The 14,824-nt window shown below is 36.7% G+C and overlaps 1 protein-coding gene and 1 pseudogene across 2 annotated transcripts in view; both read left to right on the plus strand.

The window, feature by feature from the left end:
* The first annotated feature begins 8,718 nt into the window (after positions 1–8,718).
* LOC308686976 (uncharacterized protein) overlaps positions 8,719–14,824 on the plus strand; it is a 176,017-nt gene continuing 169,911 nt past the window's right edge. The window contains exons 1-2 of the mRNA XM_081359128.1: positions 8,719–8,829; positions 8,982–9,080. The gene's annotated coding sequence lies outside the window, so the exon portion shown is untranslated. The remainder of the gene's footprint in view (positions 8,830–8,981; positions 9,081–14,824) is intronic.
* The window catches only part of LOC308686980, a 52,965-nt pseudogene continuing 47,083 nt past the window's right edge, over positions 8,943–14,824 (plus strand). Inside the window, exon 1 of the transcript XR_014032231.1 lies at positions 8,943–9,080. The product of XR_014032231.1 is annotated as an uncharacterized misc_RNA (transcript). The remainder of the gene's footprint in view (positions 9,081–14,824) is intronic.

The following is a 14,824-nucleotide window of genomic DNA, read 5'->3' on the forward strand; positions in this document are numbered from 1 at the left end:
AGTACAGATGTGGCAAACGCTGCCGAGTTGCTTGTGTACATAAGATTCATTTCCCAAGAAATGTTCGTTGAGGAAATACTGTTTTGTAAAGCACTTGAAAGTAGAACCACCGGGAAAGAGATTTTTCAAGTGCTGGACGAATATATTAATTCAAATGGACTTGACTGGTCTCGTTGCGTGGGTGTGTGTTCTGACGGGGCCGCGGCTATGACTGGGAAGAACAGTGGGGTGACAGCTCTCATCAAACAGAAGGCCCCGAATGCGGCGTTCACGCACTGTATGCTCCATCGAGAAGCACTGGTGGCTAAACGGTTGGATGATGAGCTTAACCAGGTACTACAGGACGTAATACACATAGTAAACTTCATTAAAGCACGCCCCTTGAAACACAGACTTTTTGCTACTCTGTGTAAAGAAATGGGAGCCCGTTTTGATGGATTGCTTCTTCACTCAAACGTACGCTGGCTTTCACGAGGGGCAGTTTTGAACCGTGTGTATGAGTTGCGGAGGGAGGTTGCAGAGTTTCTCTTGTCTGAGAAACATCAGCTGGCTGACCGTTTTACAAATGAAGCCTGGATTCTCAAACTTGCATATATGGCTGACATTTTTTGTCATCTGAATGTGCTTAACCAAAGCATGCAAGGGCGTGACACATACATAGTGCATATGCAAGACAAAGTGCGTGCTTTTTCCCTTAAGATTATGCTGTGGTCAAACAAGCTCAAGGAGGGAATTACAGAAATGTTCCCACTTTTACACCAAGAGCTGCTGTCATCTGGTGGTGAGTTGGACACCATTTCTCCACTGATACAATCACACCTGGAGCACCTCCAGGGATATTTCAGAGAATATTTCCCTGAAATTGACAGCACCCATCTAAACTGGGTAAGGAACCCATTTGCCCCTGATGTAGGGTCTTGTCTGGACTTAAAATCACAAGAGGAGCTGATTGAGATGACTTCTTCATGGGATTTAAAAATGAAATTTGAGACTCTTTCTCTCTCTAACTACTGGATGTATGTAAGAAATGACTTTCCCATTCTAGCTGAGAGTGCTCTGAAATTCCTTCTTCCTTTTGCAACCACTTATTTGTGTGAGTCTGGTTTTTCAACTTTAAAAGTACTTAAAACAAAACACAGAGCACGTCTAAATGTGGAGAGTGACATGCGTGTTGCACTGACAGACATAAAGCCCAGGCTGGACAAACTATGTAGAAGCCACCAGGCCCATCCGTCCCATTAATATCCTCTCTCTCTCTCAGTGTTGAATGTTGCAACCAGGCCAAGCACTCCCATTGACACACACACACACACACACACACACACACACACACACACACACACACACACACACTCTCTTTAAGAGCTTTCTTTTTCCATTCACTGACCGACACACACAGATACAATGTTGAATGTTGAAATTACTGTTCCAGATTTTAAGATATTGAAATGACCATATATGATGATCTGACAACATACACACACACACACACACACACACACACACACACACACACACACACACACACACACACACACACACACACAATCTCTTTAAGATCTTTCTTTTTCCATTCACTGACTGACACACACAGATACAATGTTGAATGTTGAAATTACTGTTCCAGATTTTAAGATATTGAAATGACCATATATGATGATCTGACATACAAATGTTGTTATTACAACACTAATAAATGTCAATGGATGTTCACCCAGATGTTTTATTTATTTATTTATTTACATTTGCCGTAGTAGGTATTGTCGATAACACATCATGCAAAAGGGGGGCCTTGGCCAGAACCTAGTGGTATTATGGGGGCCTTGTCATGATAAAGTTTGGGAACCCCTGGTGTAGACTATTTGGGCACATAAACCACAATCTTAAATTTGCCACATACTTTAGTTGCTTCTTATGAACTGGAAGTTATGCAAATGAAATGAGTGTTGCATAACCAAAATAATAATGTGTCACTTGTAACCGCACATCAGGTGCCGCCCGTCTCCTTTGGAGCTCTATTTAAGCAGCAGCCACATCTCACAAACACAACTCAATCAAACACATCTCAATCAAACACATCTCAGTCAAACACATCTCACAAACACATCTCACAAACACAACTCAATCAAACACATCTCAATCAAACACATCTCACAAACACAACTCAATCAAACACATCTCAGTCAAACACATCTCACAAACACATCTCACAAACACAACTCAATCAAACACATCTCAATCAAACACATCTCAGTCAAACACATCTCATCTTCCTGACTCGTGCCAGACGAGCTATTCTTGAGTTCTTCAGACTAAAGTCATTCATGTGAGTATATTTCAGTGAGCATTTAAGATGCAATTCATGTAGCCAATGGCTTGAAACTTTGTCGGAGGTTAATACAGGGCTAGTAATAAACTGTGAAACGTATGTGTGAAAAAAAAAGAAGCAAATTAAAATTTATGTTAATCATGGAATAAGAATAAAAAAAAGTCTTTGAGTAAAAAATACCATTTTAGAATTCATGCACAAGAGACGTTAACATACCTGATTTAGATCTCTGGTGTTAATTCTGATATTAATCTGATATTAACTTTTCAGATCTAATTTCTTCAAAGATGGCATTGATTCTGTCTACAGTCGGTGGTGGAGGAGGTGGTCCGTTTTCATTTACTGGTCAACTCAATGGTGCCAGATTGGAGAAGATTGGTGTGTGGCAGGGAGAATGGCAGGTGAAGGCTGTCAGGGTCTGGCTAACAGATGGAAGAAATGAAACCTTTGGAAAGCCAGCTGGACCATATCAAGAGTATACGTTCAAGCCTGATGAGCGTTTCACCTCGCTTACTCTGTGGGGGAACGGAGAAGGAACACGTCTTGGAGCCATCAAATTCAAGACCAATAAGAATGGAGAGTTTTTTGCAAAGATGACAAGCAGAAGTTTAACAGAAGAATATATCATGGATGTCGGCTCTGGATCTTGTTTGGGAGTTGCAGGAAGATCTGGTTTAGACATCGACTGCATGGGATTCATGTTTCTCAAATAATACCAGATGATGATAATTTAAGATCTGTTCAATCATTTCTAAACAGATTTTACACTGATTTGTTAACATGTTCTTTGGCACTTTTAACCTCATCCAAAGTCTTCTGAAATGTAACAGCTGTTTCTATCATCTGATTAATAAATGTAAAATGTATTCTGCCTTTGTCTCGTTTGCTGATGATTCTGTAATGATCAAGATAAACTAATGTAGTTGAGATTCTTCTAGTTAGTTGCCCAACCAGTTTGAGAGTTTTGGCAGTTTTCCCAATTTTAGCAGTTCAAAGTACAATTAAATGTTTTGTAGGTTTTGCATTATTGTGAACAGAATACATCTCCATCTCTTCAAAGGTGTTATCAGTTGTGTGACGTTGAATCATTGGTTTGATTCTATTATGGAAATGTGTGATGATCTTCTCAATAGTCTTGATCATGTTAGATGCTTCTCTTGTTCCTCCTGCCATTCCCAATGTGAAAACTGATAAAGTCAGTCGCGCTAGCCGTACAAAAATGCCCTCTGTAGTTTTCTTCTTTTATTATTCTTATTATAATTTTTTACAAATATAACAGCAAATACATAGTTACATCTCAAAACAGAATTAAACAACAATAATATAATTATAAACAGTAGACAAAAAGCCAATAAAAGCAAGTAAAATAAACAAATAAAATAAAATAAAATAAAATAATAAATTGAGCCAGTGGTAACATATAATTTAAAATAAATTCAAGACCAATTTGATATGATTTTAACAGACAAATGCACATATTATATTAAGCATTATGCACATTGTAATTGTCATGCTGTACTTTTGCACTATAGCAAACTAACAACACTATAAAACTCCACAATAAAGGCTCCTTTGTTAACATTAGTTAATTCATTGGCTAATAGAGGCTGTGTTCTAGTTTGTATGTCCTTCTCTTGATAACTTCTCTCCGTCTCAGATGTACATCATTGCTAACGTTACACCAGTGTCCTTTACTGGCAGAACCTGCGCTAGTTCAACTCACTGAACTACAATCATTTGTGTTATGCATCGTTCATGCTTGGGGTGTTGAATAAAATATCATAAAAATACACTGATAAAGATGATGATGATAATAGAATGATCTATTTGAAAACATTTGGCTTAAAGTATATACAAGTATTATATTATCAATGTTAACTAATGTAGTTAATTAATGTTAACAAATGAAACCTTGTTGTAAATAATGTACTTATGGATAATAATCAGTTGATTATAAAGTTAATAAAGATAAAGTCAAAGCTTTGAACAAGAAATAGTACTCAGTGAGACATCTCTTCTGCTCGATTCACTTCACCATCAGACATTAAGCATTTTCAAAGATTACACGCTTTACACATTCGTCAACAACAAACTCTGTGTGTGTGTGTGTGTGTGTGTGTGTGTGTGTGTGTGTGTGTGTGTGTGTGTGTGTGTGTGTGTGTGTTCAGATCTGTCAAACACACTGAGAAAAATCACCATGAGAAAGAGATCAAAATCTAGCCTGGCTCCGCCCTCCTGCGTACTTCCGCTCAATTTAATTTCCCTTCTGTATAAATGAAATGTACGAGAGTCTGGTAGAACCAGGCTAATCAAAATCATCCATCTGTTTTCTTTCCAACTCATTTGTTGTTTTTGAAAATATCCTATTGGTTTATCTTTGTGAATTAAAATGTTTATTTTGAACTAATCAATTATCTAAACGTAGTCATGCACACATTTTAGTCAGATTTAGTCAGTTTTAATGAAGTCGCATCATTTCTAAAAACTAAAATAAATAAACAACCAAAATATATAATCATGAAATTATGGAAGCTTGTTTCCGCCACAAAATAAAAAAATAAAAGATAATTGCGACTTTTTATCTCACAATTGCGAGTTTACATCTCGCAATTCGGACTTTATTTCTCAGAATTGCGAGATATAAAGTCAGAATTGCGTGAAATAAAGTCAGAATTCTGAGATATAAAGTCAGAATTCTGAGATATAAAGTCGCAATTGCGAGATATAAAGTCGCAATTGCGTCTTATAAAGTCAGAATTCTGACTTTTTTTCTCGCAATTGCGACTTTATATCACGCAATTCTGACTTTATATCTCAGAATTCTGACTTTATATCTTAGAATTCTGACTTTATATCACACAATTCTGACTTTATAACACATAATTGCGAGTTTATATCTCGCAATTCTGACATCTTTTCTCAGAATTGTGAGATATAAAGTCCAATTCTAAGGGGGAAAAAAAGACGGGACTTTTTTTTTTTTTTTTTACCTTAGAATAGTTTATATCTCACAATTCTGACTTTATAACACGCAATTGCGACTTTATATCATGCAATTCTGACTTTATATCACGCAAATGGGAGATATAAAGTCCGAATTCTGAGATATAAAGTCGCAATTGCGAGAAAAAAAGTCAGAATTCTGACTTTATAACACGCAATTGTGACTTTATTTCACGCAATTCTGACTTTATATCTCAGAATTCTGACTTTATAACACGCAATTGTGACTTTATTTCACGCAATTCTGACTTTATATCTCGCAATTCTGAGAAATAAAGTCAGAATTGCGAGATGTAAACTCGCAATTGTGAGATAAAAAGTCGCAATTATCTTTTTTATTTTGTGGCGGAAACAAGCTTCCATATGAAATACTGCTCATATTTATATGCTCCATTTATTTTCCCAAGAGCTTCATTTCAATATGAGTTTACAAGGAACAACAGACTTTTACATCACTTTGTGAAACTATATTTTGGGTAAACACTCCTTCAGTGTGTCCTGAAATATCCTGGTAGTTTCTTTTATTGGATTGATGAATATCAGTGTGTCTGATCTGGTTTTGTTGTTGTTGCAGATCTTCTTCAGTTCAGTATTTTATTTATAATTTACATAACTTATTTTCGAAATGCAAAGCATTATAATATATTATAAACACTCAAGAAGCTGCGTTCATTGCATACACATGTCTAGGTCTAAATCTAAATGTTACGGGAAACACACTGGAAAAACATGGAGCAGACTTAGCATTTATCAAGCTGGCTAGTGATGTGACAGAAAATACACACTTTAAAGTTTTCCCCTTTTCTCAAAAACACATAAAATAACACTTAATTTCAACATTTATTCTCTCTTAGTTCAGCCATACGCAAAGCATTCTGGGAACTAACAAGCACCGCCCAGTTTCAGTTAATGCAACACAAATCATTCATGTAATCCAACACAAACGGATTAATATTTTAGATATTCTTCCAGAGAATAAACCCAAGTGTCATGCAGATTACATCCAGGAAAAGCATGTCAGTTTCAGATTACGATGGCGGTGGGGAATGCAGTTCTGTCTTCCTGTAAAACAAGCTAAATTTGATACCGCAGCCATCTCCACAGGTTTGTGACTTCATATCTGAAAATATGCAACCATTCTCATGTTTCCTTCCGTAAGTTTATACAGGGAATTAGTGGAGGTAAAACTCCTATGTGCAGAAACACTTAATAAATCATCGTAAAGCATGAAAGAATCACTGCTTGAAAACCTCAGGGCATTGAAACTGTGTCCTACAGCAGATCCATGGGCTTCTCATCATAGATGTGATCTGACCTGTGATTGGACAGAACAGGAAACACTGAGGAGGAAATCAGCCGTAGAGTCAGAGGATGTGCACTGTGATTTAAACGTCTGCATCATTTTAAAGTTGTATGTGAAGGAAAAATGTGGTATATTCGCTTGATGTATTTTTAACCGCTGTTGTTTGATATGTTCAGATGATCAGCTTAAAAAGTTTTAGAACCGGACTTTACCCTTTTTTCTGATAATTTTAAAATAACTAAGTAAAATACATTCTCTAAGTTGTTTTAAGAACACTGACTTTTTTTATTTTATTTTTAGCGTTTTTTTAAATAATGTATGTGAAGGGAAAAACTCTTTTACTTGTTTTTACATTTCTTCTGTTAACGACCTAAAATACATGAATAGTAGGCTACTAAACCTTTGTATTTTAACGGTCAGCATAATTTTAAGTTGCGTGTGAAAGTGTTACATGCCTGAGTATATTCATTTTATCCAGGTAACCACTAAGTCTATTGTACACAACTCTCTCAAGCAACTTGGAAAAAGTAGGCAAAATGGATATAGGTCGATAATTTTGTAAGTTATTTTTATCACCAGATTTATAAATTGGTATAACTTTTGCAATTTTTGTCATTTTTGGTACTACACCATGAGATAAAGATAGGTTTATACAATAGACAAGTGGATCTAGAATTTAAATTGCAGTAGATTTAACAATTTTGCAATCATCCACACCAGCAGTGTAAGAGCTATTCATATTCATAATAATTGTCAAAACTTCCATTTTGTCGGTAGGTGTTAAAAAAAAAAAACTAATTCAAATAATTCCCTTTTAAATATTGTTGGTATGAAGCTCCCCCTGGAGAATTTATGGATTTCGAAAGAGTTTCGCCCTATAGAGATGAAATAGTTGTTAAAACCTTCGGCAAGATCGTCATCATTGAGCTAGTGATTATCATTATGTTTGACATTAGTTTCTGGAAGGACAGTTGCTTTTTGATCCCGGCTGAGCACAGTATTTAATACTCTCCAACATCGCTTTTGATCACCTCGAGAAGCCTTAATTATGTAGTAATTCCGCTTCCTTATTCGTATTAACTTTGTGAGTCTATTTAATATTTTTCTTTATTGCCATTAGTTGGATTTTTAATGTAGCATTTGTAAAGCTTATTTTTTCTTTTAATTGATTTTAGGATTCCCTTTGTAAGCCAAGTATTTTGATTGCTTGTATCTCCTTAAACAATTTTTTCCGGTATAGTGATATTAATACTGTTGGTTAATTCATTGATAAAAGCACTATAGGCTCCTTCCGGAGTATTCCAGCTAAATACATAATCTCATGTTTTATGCCTAATATTACCAAGCAATTTATCTAAATATTTTCCTGTTAATAGGCTACTTTTATGCTTTTTTTAAGAGGTAATGTCTTCTTTTGTTGTTGCCTGGTCTTAGTATCCAGGTCTATGAAAAGTACAATTGGAAATTGATCTGTGAAGTCTGACATAATTACACCTGAGTCAAAATGTACATTGATATTTGTAATAATATTATCAATGGTGGACTTAGTTGTTTCTGTTACTCTCGTATATGAGCTTATAGTTGGATTTCTTTTTTTTGAAGAATACAGACAATTTAAGAAATAATTTTTCGCACCGTCATCTTTAGCTAAGTTGATGCTAAAATCGCCAAGAATAAAACAACGTTTATTCATGTAATTGATGCTACTTAATATTTCATCCAGTTTGGTAAAGAAACAATTTAAGTCAGAGTCAGGAGGTCGATAGATGATTCCAACAATTATACTTTTCATATTTTCATTATGTATTTCAATAAATAAGAAATCTGATAACCCATCATCCAAAAGTAGGTCATCCCGAACAGTTACACTCTGCTGTATGTTGGCATATAAGCACACGCCCCCACCCTACTTGTCAGCTTGTTCTATTTTTATTATACAGCACATAGCTGTCCATGTTGAGTGTGTTCAGATATGACCCTACAGCTGCAGCGAGGGGTGTCTCTCAGATATGACCGCTCATTTATCCAGGTTTCACTACATCCGATAATATTAAACTTATGATATAGCTAAGAGAGATAGTAAGTCATTATGATGCTTTATTCGGCTTCTCGTGTTAAGATGTAGGCTAATAAAGAAAAAGGAAGTTTATCAAACTCTACAAAATTTTCAGGCAAGACATTCAAGGCACTGAAGGTTTGCATTTGTTTATTTTGATTAATTTTCAAAGATTTAAACCTTATTTGACTTTTATTTATGTTACGAAAATGGTTTAAAACTAAATAGAATATACCAGTTCCGTATGTTAAGTATAGTTTAGTTTCTATCGTCGTGCTTTAACACTCAAGAGTTTCTCCGTTTCAACTCGTGGACTTCAAGCTCGAGCTTCGTTTCATTTTTCATAAGGACGCAACATACAGAAGAGCTTCGATCAAGACTGCAACCAGGTTAGTCTAGTGTAATGAGTGACTTGTGTACAGTTTGCAATAACTGTGTATTTGAGATTGAATTTGCGAGGATTAAGTAATGACGCACCAAAAATTAAATAAAAAAAACATGACATGTAGGCTAGGCCAGGGCTGAGCAGAGACCTCTGGAGGGGCAGGTGCTCAAAGTATAAAAGGAGGCACATGGAACAAGGCTTTAAATAATAATAATAAAAAAAAAAAATTTATTTATGTGGGTGGAGCTCGGTACCTAGGGGGGTCCAGTGGCATGCCCCCCCGGAAGAAAATTTTGTACATTTTAAAGATAAATTCATTAATCTGGTGCACTTTGAGCGTTTGAGTCACCCGAATACACTGTTAAAAATAAATAATCCACTCGCAAACCGCCTATATTCTTTGATTTAGATATCTGCATCTAATCAAACAATGTTGTTTTGATGTGATTTAATATGGCGCGTATATGACAGATCGCTGTAGCATATATTCCTGTTTATTGCTGAATACAGATCTCTGCACTGATCAGACATTACTAAGTTTTACTAACCAGAGAATTTTTAACATGTGCTGAGGGGGTTTTAGATCATCGACAGGGGGAGCTCTATTTATATATACATACACACTATTAATAAATGAGCAAAACTTGGCCACTAAATATTTAATATTCAATTATTTTAATGATCACAATTAGGTGATTCTTAATATTACAATCTGTTATTGGCCCAGATATTACTGACCCGTTTCAGTAGCACCTCACTGCAGTACATGAGATCCAGGGGGGTGTTGAATCCAGATCTTAGGGGTGGAGATGGGTAGGTTTAGGGGTTTGTTTAGGGATCAGGGGGTGGCTAAAGTGTTGAGGCTAAAGTGTGTCTTTACATGTGGAATTATGGGAGTTGTCCTTACCAGGGACCTTCTGTCAAAATGATTAATGACTTTGACCTTTTGACAGGTTGAACTTCCTGTGACCTTTATGATTGATGGGTTGAACTTCCCGAATGAGGTCATGGGATTAACCTTTGCCCTATCGATCATGTAGTTTTTACAGTTAGTTTTGCCCTATATGACCTATCTAGTCCTAAATCATAGTTTTGAAGGATAGTTTTTGACCTATTTACAGTTTTTTACGATTGTTTACACACTAAAATAAAAATTTTCACGCAATTTGCAAAATTCTACTCCAAGGAGCAAAATGCACTGACAAACTAAAAGATATTATATAATATGACCCACTGTAAAAAAACAACAACATAGTAATTATAAACTTCAGTGTTTATTTTTTTGCAACATGGACTTCAATGTTTAATTTGTGTGACTTTACCAAAGCATTTGATTTGTAGGCATATGTATTTCTTAAGTTGCGAGCCTGTGCGCTTTACTGAACGTTTCAAGCCTTGTTTATACTTTCGCCTGGCTCCGCAGCGCGAGTCTCCGCAGACTGCGCTCGCACCTCCCCAAACGGACGAGGCGTTTATACTCGACGCGCTCGCCGTTGTACTATTCTTTGAAACGATGGTTAGGCCAGGGTTAGGCCCGGCAGGTGTGCACGGACTGGGTTTAGTAATGAAAGGCTTTCAATGACCAAAAAAATAAATCAGACTGACAAAATGATAAAAATGCCATTCTTCTTCTTTTAAATAATAATAATACAATTAATAATAACGACATTCTTCTTCTAAATAACAATAAGCGTCATTAATAATTAAAATCTAGAAATCAATTTTGTTTCTTTCCACTTCCCAGGTTTCTCTTTCTCAAAGAAGTTTCTCTTCTTTGCCGTCTTCCGTGTGTCCATGGCGTAAAATGAGGGCGTGGGGGGAGCGGAGACTTGAATATATAGGGGCGTGTTATTCTAATGACGATCGATTTCAGCCGCGGCATTTATCAAGGGCAGGAATTGCGTACACCAGAATTTCAAAGGTACGCACAGCTTCATAAATCAGGCGATGAGAGGAGTGTAAGCATAATCTTACGCCCGTTTCTACGCAAGATTGATAAATGAGGGCCACTGTCTGCTTCACCCTTTTTGCAAAACATTACACACAGTGATTTGTAAAACTCTACACACATTTTCACACCTTAGACACAGTTAAGGATTGTAAGGTTACTTCCTTGTCATTACAAAGCCCTGGATTGCCAATGACAACACTAATGAACGAATTGGATAAACACAACCACCAGGTGTGGAAGCACACATGTGCTCATTTGAAAATGCAGAACTCAGGTGTGCTGTAAAAGGCAGCAGGTGAGTTCACCTGTCTTCAACAAAAATGGAAGGAGCTAGAAGAAAAAGAAGAGTGAGAATGAGAGGGGGAGCTCAAAGAGGAGATGAAGGAGGTAGAGGAAGAGGAGAAGGAGGTAGAGGAAGAGGAGAAGGAGGAGATAGAGGAAGAGGAGAAGGAGGAGATAGAGGAAGAGGAGAAGAAGGAGATAGAGGAAGAGGAGAAGAAGGAGATAGAGGAAGAGGAGAAGAAGGAGATAGAGGAAGAGGCCTAGGTAGAGGAAGAGGAGAAGGAGGTTGAGGAAGAGGCCCAGGTAGAGGAAGAGGAGAAGGAGGTTGAGGAAGAGGCCCAGGTAGAGGAAGATGAGAAGAAGGAGATAGAGGAAGAGAAGAAGAAGGAGATAGAGGAAGATAAGAAGAAGGAGATAGAGGAAGAGGCCTAGGTAGAGGAAGATGAGAAGAAGGAGATAGAGGAAGAGAAGAAGAAGGAGATAGAGGAAGAGAAGAAGAAGGAGATAGAGGAAGAGGCCTAGGTAGAGGAAGATGAGAAGAAGGAGATAGAGGAAGAGAAGAAGAAGGAGATAGAGGAAGAGAAGAATAAGGAGGTAGAGGAAGAGGCCTAGGTAGAGGAAGATGAGAAGAAGGAGATAGAGGAAGAGGCCTAGGTAGAGGAAGAGAAGAATAAGGAGGTAGAGGAAGAGGCCTAGGTAGAGGAAGATGAGAAGAAGGAGATAGAGGAAGAGGCCTAGGTAGAGGAAGAGAAGAATAAGGAGGTAGAGGAAGAGGCCTAGGTAGAGGAAGATGAGAAGAAGGAGATAGAGGAAGAGGCCTAGGTAGAGGAAGAGAAGAATAAGGAGGTAGAGGAAGAGGCCTAGGTAGAGGAAGAGGTAGGGAAGGACTTATGCCATTGAAGACATAGCCTGTGATGTGGATGAAATCTTATGGCCTGATCCAGCCAGACGGAGAGATGATGAATAGTTACAGTATTCTTGTTACTTTTACAGTAGTTTTTCTTCATAGTCAAAGTGTATGTACTTCATGCAGTAATTTTTATTTGTCTACAGATTTTATTTGTTTCATTGATTTCATTGTTGGTTGATTACTGTAACTGATTATGGTAAGAAATACTGTGTAAGTATTGAAATAAATACTTCAATTTTTTTTTTTTTTTTGTCATCTAAATTATCCCTTACATAACAATGTCTGGCCAAAAATCTAGCACATGCTATTTCCTAAAATTAGTTTTTTTTACAAATGTGTTTTATATTTATCATGGCTGTGTGTAACTGGCTGCAATAGTGTCTGATCATTGAGGACTGTGTTGGTTAAATGAAAACTAATAGCATTTTCACAAATATGTGTATATGTTTTGACTGAAGTGTGTATGTTTTGACTGAAGTGTTTCATTTTGCAAACAATCTAGGAATTATGCAAATTGAGTGTGGTGTTTGGATAATTGTGATTCTGTTTTGAAAAAAAGAACCCGGTTTTCAAAATTGCGTGTAAACAATTGAAAAAAACTGTAAATAGAACAGATGTTTTGACGGCCGGTGTCATGTTCTATTATGTGTGTGTGGTTATATGGTGTGTCACAGACGCCCCCCTTGCATTCCAGAGCAACGGGCACTGACAGCTGTTCGGTCACTGTGCTGATACAACGTCACACTTTTCTTTTTATAACTGTATAATATAAAATAATGATCTTACATAAAACATTCTATCCTTTATATAAATTATATAATCTAAAACAATCAAACTAAAGTTGAAAAATATTCTGTTCTTTTAAAAGTATATAAATGAAATCTTTATAAAATAAATATCTTGCTAAACGTATATAATGAAATGCCTATAAAAATTTAAAAATCATCTTACATTTTAGAGAGAGTTGAAGAAGAGGCCCCTAACACGTCATTGTCCATATACATGGGTCACAAAAATAATTAAACTAAAGTTGAAAAAAATATTCGGTTCTTTTTAAAAGTATATAATGAAATACTTATAAAATCTACTAAACCAAGTATTTCAGATAAACAAAACTGTCTCAAAACATAGGGAGCGCGCCTCTAATGTATGTGTGTCAAAAAGTAAAGGAGCCGCGTGTGTGTGTGTCTGTGTGTCTGTGTGTGTCTGTGTAATATTGATGAGAAACAATATTACTGACTTTTGGAAGGATGTGAGGTCCCTCAATAACTGTAAATCTTCCATTCCTTGTACTGTTGAAGGAGTCTCCGGAGAAGATAATGTAGCTGAAATATGGAGACTGCACTATAGCTCCCTTTTTAACTGTTTAAAACATGATCCACATGTGGAGGACTCTCCTATCAGTAATGAAGCAATAAGTATTCTGACACATGAGGTATTTGATGCCATATGTAAATTACCTAACGATAAAGCATGTGGTATGGATTCAATAACTGCAGAGCATCTGAAAAATGCCAGTCTTAGGCTTGCTTCCCTTTTAGCAATCAACTTTACTGGTTTTTGATCCATGGCATAGGCTACTACCAGATTCTATGTTGTCTATTCTGCTTGTCCCAGTTATCAAGGACAAAGCTGGAAAAGTTGGCTGCCTGGATAATTATAGACCTATAGCATTGGCCAGTATTTTATCCAAGGTCATGGAAAGAATCCTCCTTGATAGAGTGTGTGGGTATATCTCATCCCTGGATAATCAGTTTGGATTTAAGCCAAACCATGGCACAGACATGTGTATTTATGCTCTAAAGGAAATAGTGAATCTGTATAAGTCTAAAAATTCCACTATTCTCATGTGTTTTATTGATGCCTCCAAAGCATTTGATCGAGTGAATCACAAACAGCTTTTTATTAAGCTAAAGCAAAGGGGAGTCCCTGGGTATATTGTGAGGGTTCTTGCCTACTGGTATGCCCACCAGCAGATGCATATCAAATGGGGGGGTAGCATATCTGCCCCCTTTAGAGTGTCCAATGGTGTTAGGCAGGGAGGAATTTTGTCCCCTGTCTTATTTAATTTATATATGGATGAACTGTCAAGTAGACTTAATGGTTGCAACACTGGCTGTATGATTGGTGGCATGCTGGTGAATCATCTTATGTATGCAGATGACCTTGTTACTTTTAGTCCGAGTAGTGCTGGGCAGCAGGAGCTACTTAACATATGCTCTGACTATGGGGTGGAATTTGATATAAAATTCAATTCCTGCAAAAGCGCTGTTTTAATATGCAGAACGAAACAGGATAAATGGCTTAATTTTCCTGTGTTCACGCTAGCCAATAAGTGTCTTGAGGTCTGCAAAAAGATTCAATACCTTGGTCATTGTATTGCAGATGATATGAACGATGATGATGACATATACAGACAGTGTTATAAGTTATATGCACAGGCAAACACCATAGCACGTAAGTTTAGCTACTGTTCTACTCAAGTTAAAGTGGCTCTGTTTAAAGCTTACTGTACACCACTCTATACTGCCCATCTGTGGTCTTCTTATAAAAAATCCAGCATGCAGAAGCTACAAGTTGCCTACAATGATGGAATGAGAATTTT

This window comes from Scardinius erythrophthalmus (assembly GCF_964197995.2).
Source record: "Scardinius erythrophthalmus genome assembly, chromosome: 2".
NCBI classification, from domain to species: Eukaryota; Metazoa; Chordata; class Actinopteri; order Cypriniformes; family Leuciscidae; genus Scardinius; species Scardinius erythrophthalmus.